Below are 7,921 nucleotides of genomic sequence, written 5' to 3' on the forward strand. Positions count from 1 at the left end.
GTTGGAACAGGGGATTCAGAAACTGCTATGACCCTGTTTCACTAAAATTCAAATATCTTGTAACATATAATTCCTTTACCTGTTTCATTTGTTTCATATGAAACTAGACATAATAAGCTTCAATTTGATATGTAGTCCATCACCAAGTTCAATTTCTATGATTTTTAGTAAATTTTTAAACTCGCGTCAGTGTTGCTGTAGTATTCTGTTTATGGCAAATTTCATCCCTTTTATGAGTTTTATGCACTAAGTATCTTAATAATTTTCCTTAACATCAAATATAATCTAAACTAACTATTTTTATAATTTATCATTATCAAGCATTTCCTCAACCATTCCATCACCATACCATAAGATCATTTACACAAAAAAGGTATATTGCTTAATTTAACATATTTAGAACTTTGGATTATTTATTTCTACATTCACAGCTTTTAAGCTACTTGCATCATAGTCACAAGAAAAATCATATCTCGAGTTACGAAACTTGAAATCAAGATCCGTAAATTTTTCCTGAATCTAGACTCATATACCTATCTACTAATTTTTTTCTAGAATTTTTGGTTGGGCCAATTAGTACAGTTTATTAGTTAAAATTACCCCTGTTTCAGGACTTGACTGGTCTGACCTCTGTTTACTACGAACCCCATTTCTCTCTGTACAAAATTCATATGACTATGAGATTTCTTTCTACTAAAATTAGACTCAATAAGGATTCTGAGGATATAAAATAAACCATCTAATTATACCTTTACAATTTATGGTGAATTTCTAAAGTTGGAACAGGGGATTCAGAAACTGCTATGACCCTGTTTCACTAAAATTCAAATATCTTGTAACATATAATTCCTTTACCTGTTTCATTTGTTTCATATGAAACTAGACATAATAAGCTTCAATTTGCTATGTAGTCCATCACCAAGTTCAATTTCTATGATTTTTAGTAAATTTTTAAACTCGCGTCAGTGTTGCTGCAGTATTCTGTTTATGGCAAATTTCATCCCTTTTATGAGTTTTTATGCACTAAGTATCTTAATAATTTTCCTTAACATCAAATATAATCTAAACTAACTATTTTCATAATTTATCATTATCAAGCATTTCCTCAACCATTCCATCACCATACCATAAGATCATTTACACAAAAAAGGTATATTGCTATACATGCCATACTTAAATTTACAAGCCATTACCAAAAGTCTTCCGGATAGTGTGACTGAGCTTTCGACCTATCCCGACTCCTGAGCTGGCTTGTCCAAAACTACAATGAGTAAGAAGGAGGGAGTAAGCATAAATGCTTAGTAAGTTCATATGCAAATAATAAGTAACATAACAAACAGTCATACCAATCAACATTAGCATGCATCACTAAAACACATATCACATTTTTAATCATTTTTCATCATCTTATTACCTTATCGTGGTTGTATCAATACTCAACCCGAGGGTTAAATACATACATGTCCAAAATATCCATTTCATATCACTTACCAATACGTCTCTTTACATCTCGAATATTCCTCCATTTGAGTAGAACTTTACCTGTTGAACACATCGGAATATAATTCAGATACATGGATAACTTGCACATAAGTGCCATATATGCAATCAAGCAATCATGTAACCCGCCCATAAGCGAACTCGGACTCAACTCAACGAGCTCGGGTGTTCGCATCCATAAGTGAACTCGGACTCAACTCAACGAGCTCGGATGCCTAGTTACATTTCACGAACTCGGACTCAACTCAACGAGTTTGGACATTCGCATCCATAAGTGAACTCGGACTCAACTCAACGAGTTCGGATGCTCAACCATCCTAGTGACATGTCACTTGCATCCTAATCTATTCCTATGGTTCAAACGGGCTTTTTCCTCGAACACTTATCCTTGCCGTCTTCCGTAGAATGCCGAAATCAATACTCGGTAACAATTATATTTAACAAGTAGCTCACATAATTTACATATTATTTGAAATTAACCACAAAGCATACATTTCATAATAAAATTCAGCATAACATATAATTAACATCAATAACTTAAAAATAACAATTATGCTACTTTATTTACACATGAACTTACCTTGGTACCAAAATACAAAGATTTTGCAATTTAGTCCACAATCTTTTCTTTTCCTCGATTGAGGTCGATTCCACGTCTTTCTTGATTATGGAGCTTGGAAGCTTGAAACAAACCCTAGCTATGGAGAACCCTTGAAATTTCGGCCTAATGAAGAAGATGGACAAAAATTGGCTTTTAATTTTGTTTTAATTCATTTTAATAACTAAATGACCAAAATACCCTTACTACTAAACTTTCCAAAAATTCCTTCCATGTCCTAAATTTGTCCATGAACTTAAAATTGGTCAAATTGCTATTTAAGACCTCCTCATTAATATTCCAAAACAATTTCATACTAAAAATTTTTAGAATGCAAATTTTGCAACTTATTCGATTTAGTCCCTACTTTCAATTTAAGCACTTTAGGCATAGAATTTCATCACGAAATTTTCACACAATCATGCAATCATATCATATTCATCAAAATAATTATAAAATAATTATTTCTATCACGGATTTGTGGTCACAAAACCACTATTCTGATTAAGCCCTAATTCAGGATATTACAGTTATACTTGAATGTTAATGCTTGATATTACATGAATTGTAAGTACATGTGTAAATAATGTGACAATGTAATATATTTTGTTGTGTTGGCATTATGTGATAAATGTTTTATCATTATTATGTATGCCATGCCTAATGGTAACTTGTAAGCATAAATGTTATTATGGTCGTTACATACGAAATCACAAACAAGTACGACAAAGTGTGCCATGTGCAAGTGAGGAAAATCCCGTTTGAACCTTATGAACAGTCTAGGATACAGTGACATGTCACTAGGAATTAAGAAGTCCGAACTCGTTGAGTGGTCTGGGTTCGTGATATATGTGGCATCCAAGCTCGTTGAGTGGTCCGAGTTCATAATGGATGCGATACATGTGATTGAGTTTCGGGAAATGGTCTTGTGTGTCCTATCGGTGGCTAGGTAATTTTTGAGTGGTCGGGTACCTGACAGCTTTTTTTATGAGCAGGCCTGTGAGTAGTTCCATTCCGAGCGTTACATGATATGAGGTAGCTTTGGCTACATATGTATATGTGGCACTTATGTGCAAGTTTCCACGTATCCAATAGTATTTTGAGTGTTTATCAGGTAAAGCAATGGATGTGATGAAAGCCCCGAGGAGGGTATGATAAAGAAGGTATGGTTATGTGATATACTACGAGTGAGTACAGGTATGTATGCTAAACTCATGAGCAATTCCTTGATGAAGAATGACTTATGGTGAGAAAGTTTATGCATATGTATATATATGAACATCTGATAAGTATACAAAAAGGCTTGAATAATGAATAATCTTTATGGTTTTGTTATTATGTCATTGTGTAATTGAACATGGAATCCATGAAATGGTGAGTTCATGATTAGTTGAAAATGAACTTATGATAGTTATCATTATTTTGCACTAAAACAATTTTGGATAGCAGCAGTTGTGTGAATTTGAAAATCCACCAAAAATTGTGAAAATTGAGTTAGAAACTAAATAAGATATAAGATTAAAGCTTATTGAGCCTAGTTTCACATAGAGGAAATGATGAAAACAAAAGAATTTCATATTATGAGATATTTGAATTTTTGTAAGACAGGGTTAGAGTGATTTTGGGCTCCCCTATCTTAACTTTGTAAAATCAATAAAAATTGTACAAGAATAATTATGGGTTAGAACTGATTTGACTAAGTTCTTAATGAGTCTTTTTTCAAGAGAAATAGATGGGAACATCATCTGGATCCCGTACAAAGAGATAAATAAATTTTAGTAAAGAAAGGTCGAAGCTATCAAATAGCAGAACAGGGGTAAATTTGAAGAATAAACTGTACTTATTGATTTTATGCTAAGAAGATATGTGTGTCTAATTTTAGATAAAATTAGCGGATCTTAATTTAGAGTTCTGTAACTCAAGGTATAAAAAATTTAATGACTATGAATCGAGTAGATAGCTTGACTAGAATATGAGCAAATAGTGGAATTATGTGTAATTTCGATTGTGACCATGAGAACATGTTGTAAGAATTTGGAAAAAACACGTTAATAAATTGCGTATTATTATTTTCATACGGCCTTACTAAACTATAAAGCTTACCATTCTCCTTTCCATTTCTATTAGTGTTGTCAAGTTAGCTCGAGGTTGGAGATCGTCGAAGGCAGCATCACACTATCAAATTATCAAACCGAGGTATTGATAAATCTTAAGTGTTTTCAAGTGAGTGGCATGTATAGAGATTTAGTACTTTATGGTACGTGTTCCATGATTTGGCCAAATATATTGGCTTATAATGATTCAATTGTATATAGCCATGAGATGTGGCTTATATTGATTATTGGGTTTTAACCCTATTATAAGTGCATGCATAAGCTTAAAAGTTTCATGTGATGTGAGTATGTGACTTGATGTGGTGCGCAATGTCTTAGAAAAGCATGTTATTCTATGTATGTGAAATATGTTGGTATGTTATAAAGTTATGAGTTAGCCTTGAATATGAATGTTTGATGATTAGGTTGAAATATTTTGGTATGATGTTAACCATGATATAAAAGTATATATGATATCATAATAGACAAGGCCAAATGAGTGTGTAAAACACAAGAATCATGACATGCAAATGCTATGTCGGTGGCCTAAATGAAGATGTTTAATCATTAAATGGAGGCCATGTTATATGTTCTTAATGTTGTATAAATGTGTGAGGGTTTATGGTTGACCAAGGCTTGGAAAATAGCCTAACGGTACGTTTGGTTCGCTGTAATGGAATAAAGCTGTAATAGAATAGAGTTGTAATGGAATAGAGCTGTAATGGAATAGAACTGTAATCAGTAATTCAATTGTTTGGTTGAATGGAATGATGTTGTAATAGTATAAGAAAAAAGTTAAAATGACCAGAGTACCCCTAATAGATTTTTTTTAAGAACATAATTATTGTTATTAAATTTTACTAAGATTATTATTAAAATAGTAAATAATTTAATCATGTTTTAATATAATTATTACTAATTATAATTAAATAAAAATAAAACATATAATTTAATAATATTCTTAATATAATTTTTATTAAAATATGAATTAATAAAAATCATAACATAATCTCATAGGATTGGAGATGCCAAAATTACAAATATTGATCCAAAAGCAATAATTATTCTCATTTTATATATATGAAAAATATCAAACATTTATATACCAAATAAACCCATGTTTTAACTTCTCTATGAGACTACCCTAGCCAACCAAAAATTTGTAGACCAAATCAAAAGCCATGCAAAATGGATTCCACCATAAAGTGTTGGAGATATGGGAGATATAAATTCCATTGGCAGCCAAATAAGTCATCACCAAAGTTAGATCAACCAATGTATAAATGAACACTAACAAAGCATAATAAACGGTAGTATAATTGATGCAGGCACATAAGGAGTAGGAGCATATGGGAGAATTGCTTTTTAAAGTCTCAGCAGTGGATAAATATTTGAATTATTGAACAACAATGGATTAATTTACACAAGCATCCATGGAAGGTAATGACAAAAAGGGGTAAGAAGGAATTTTTCCAAATATTCCTCGGTTCTATCGTGTTTTAATTTTCCTGGAGCTAAACATTTTGTACAACACAAGACAATTTTCGTAGTGAGTATGCAGGGCATAATATGTGCCTAAAGATCTATTTTCCGGCGATTTCCTCATCATCCGAGGCAGCATATTCATCTTCACTCAGTTTTTCGTCACTTGACTTCACTTCTTCTGCTCCTACAACATCTTTAGGCTTGACATATTTCTCATAGTATTCTGGTACACAAAAAGAGTCATAACTTGTAAGCATTCTAGGAATAAGAAAAAAAAGGCATCCTTAAAATGCTATTGCAAAAAGAAGACATGAAATGTATGTTACAAATTCATTAAAGCCAGATTTTGAAAGTGCATCTACTATAACTTGATCTAATGTTTCCCTGGCCATAGTTTCTGTAATGTATAGAAAATTGACATCTAAAACAATGGCATGAACTAACAGAAAATGAACAATGACTCTTCAGAAATGCACCAACTGAACTGCTAATTAACTGCATCTAACAATTTTGTTTAATCTTTAGTTACTTCCAAGATCCAACCAAAAAATAACTTTTTTTTTTATTTTAAAGTATAAAAACCAACTATAGAGGAGTGTATTTTTATTCTATTTGTTAAATTACAATACTCAAATGGCATTAGAGTCAAAGCCGAGAACTCTAGGCAGTTATGTAGCTTAATTCTTTATTTTGTATGAATATGAGTGTAGGATATGAATCTCCCAATACATGAAAAACTTATGTCAAAATTTAACATATCCTTACAGGACACATACTTGTATCCGACACTGACAGGTGAGTCTGAGTAACCAACTGAATAGCCACAATCATAGCAACAATCTAGCGCCGATTCAAAAAGAAAAACTCTAGTAGACATTATTGGCATATTGCAGGATCAAGTATTCCTTATTGATATCCCCCACATTAAAAATTAAAGTACTCAAAAGCAAGCTAACTTAAATAGCCATAACCAAAAACCCAAATATGTACAAAGATTTCCTCTCTAGTTTCACCAAGACCACTATTACCAAAATGTATAATCCAAAAAGAAGAAAAAGAAAAGAGTAGATACTCACAGGAGACTTGGGGGATATTTCAGACAATAATTTCTTGCAATGCTTAATAGGCTGTCGAGATCTTGACCTCAAAGCAGGACAACACACATACATGCTTTCACAAGCTGGAAAAACCTTCCTGGAGATAATCCCCAAATGTATGATAATTCATGTAACCACAATCAAATATCAAAATGCATTCCATGCACTATCTAATCCTCTTTTTCACTAGTTCTTTAGAAGTTTTTAATGAAGAGACAACTTCAGTATTTTCACATAATCATGCTGCCAATAAAAGCAAAATATTGCCTTTGTTTTTTTTTTCTTCACAAAATGTTAATCTTCGTGCTTTAATTATTCGAATATGAAACTATTTCTATTAAATGCATGAAAAGTTTATTGTCTTTGGCTTCCAACTAAGAAAAATAAAGATGAGAACCCTAAGCTTAAAAATAACAATAAATAGAAAAAAATTCAGAGGGAGGGAGTGAAATTACCGTCGACGCTGCCACCGCCATTTCGTCCTCGAAGTCCCAGATTTCCCCATTCCGATATCTCTTGACTCCTTTTTGATGACTCTAACTACCAAAAAGTTCATATAGGGGAAATCAGAAATGTAGTGAAAAAGCTAAAAAAAAAAAGTGTTTCAACTCTGCAACCAAAGGGTTTTATCGGCTTAAAAGGTGAAGAAAAAAAAAGAATGAATGAAGAATAGATTGACCTAGGTATTTTCTGCAATCAAAGGGAAAAAGGGAAACATAGAGATGAGAAAAAAAGAAAGTTACATGTGAACTGAGGGAGAAGATGATGGTTCTAGTGCTTCTTCATTATTTGTTAGAGGTGAGGGCAAAAATTAAAAAGGGGGAAAAAATTTTACTTCACACGGGAATGAATGGCTATTCAGTGGTGAGGGAACGGAATGGCTATTCAACATTTTCCCTATAATACACCCTGAATAGATTCGGGCTGTAATAGCATTACAGCCAATCAAACTAATGTTTGGTGGTGGGCCCACCGAATTGAGCTAGAATCTATTCTGAAGCCCCCTACCAAACATGTTGTAAGTGTTGGCCACATGGGCAGAGAAACGACCATGTGTCTCAGCTATATGGGGAACGCGGCTTTAGCACACTGGCATGTGACTTGGCCATATGACCCTATTTCATTGCTGACATCATAAACAGAGAGTT

General features: G+C 32.8%; 1 long non-coding RNA gene across 1 annotated transcript; it reads right to left on the minus strand.

The window, feature by feature from the left end:
* Positions 1-1,058: 1,058 nt before the first annotated feature.
* Positions 1,059-2,243, minus strand: LOC128283587 (uncharacterized). Its single transcript, XR_008273973.1, has 2 exons — positions 2,081-2,243; positions 1,059-1,261 (listed from the first exon to the last, which is right to left on the minus strand). It is a non-coding gene; the product is annotated as an uncharacterized LOC128283587 (long non-coding RNA).
* Between the last annotated feature and the right edge of the window lie 5,678 nt (positions 2,244-7,921).

This window comes from Gossypium arboreum, chromosome 2, assembly GCF_025698485.1.
Source record: "Gossypium arboreum isolate Shixiya-1 chromosome 2, ASM2569848v2, whole genome shotgun sequence".
In the NCBI taxonomy this organism is placed as follows: domain Eukaryota; kingdom Viridiplantae; phylum Streptophyta; class Magnoliopsida; order Malvales; family Malvaceae; genus Gossypium; species Gossypium arboreum.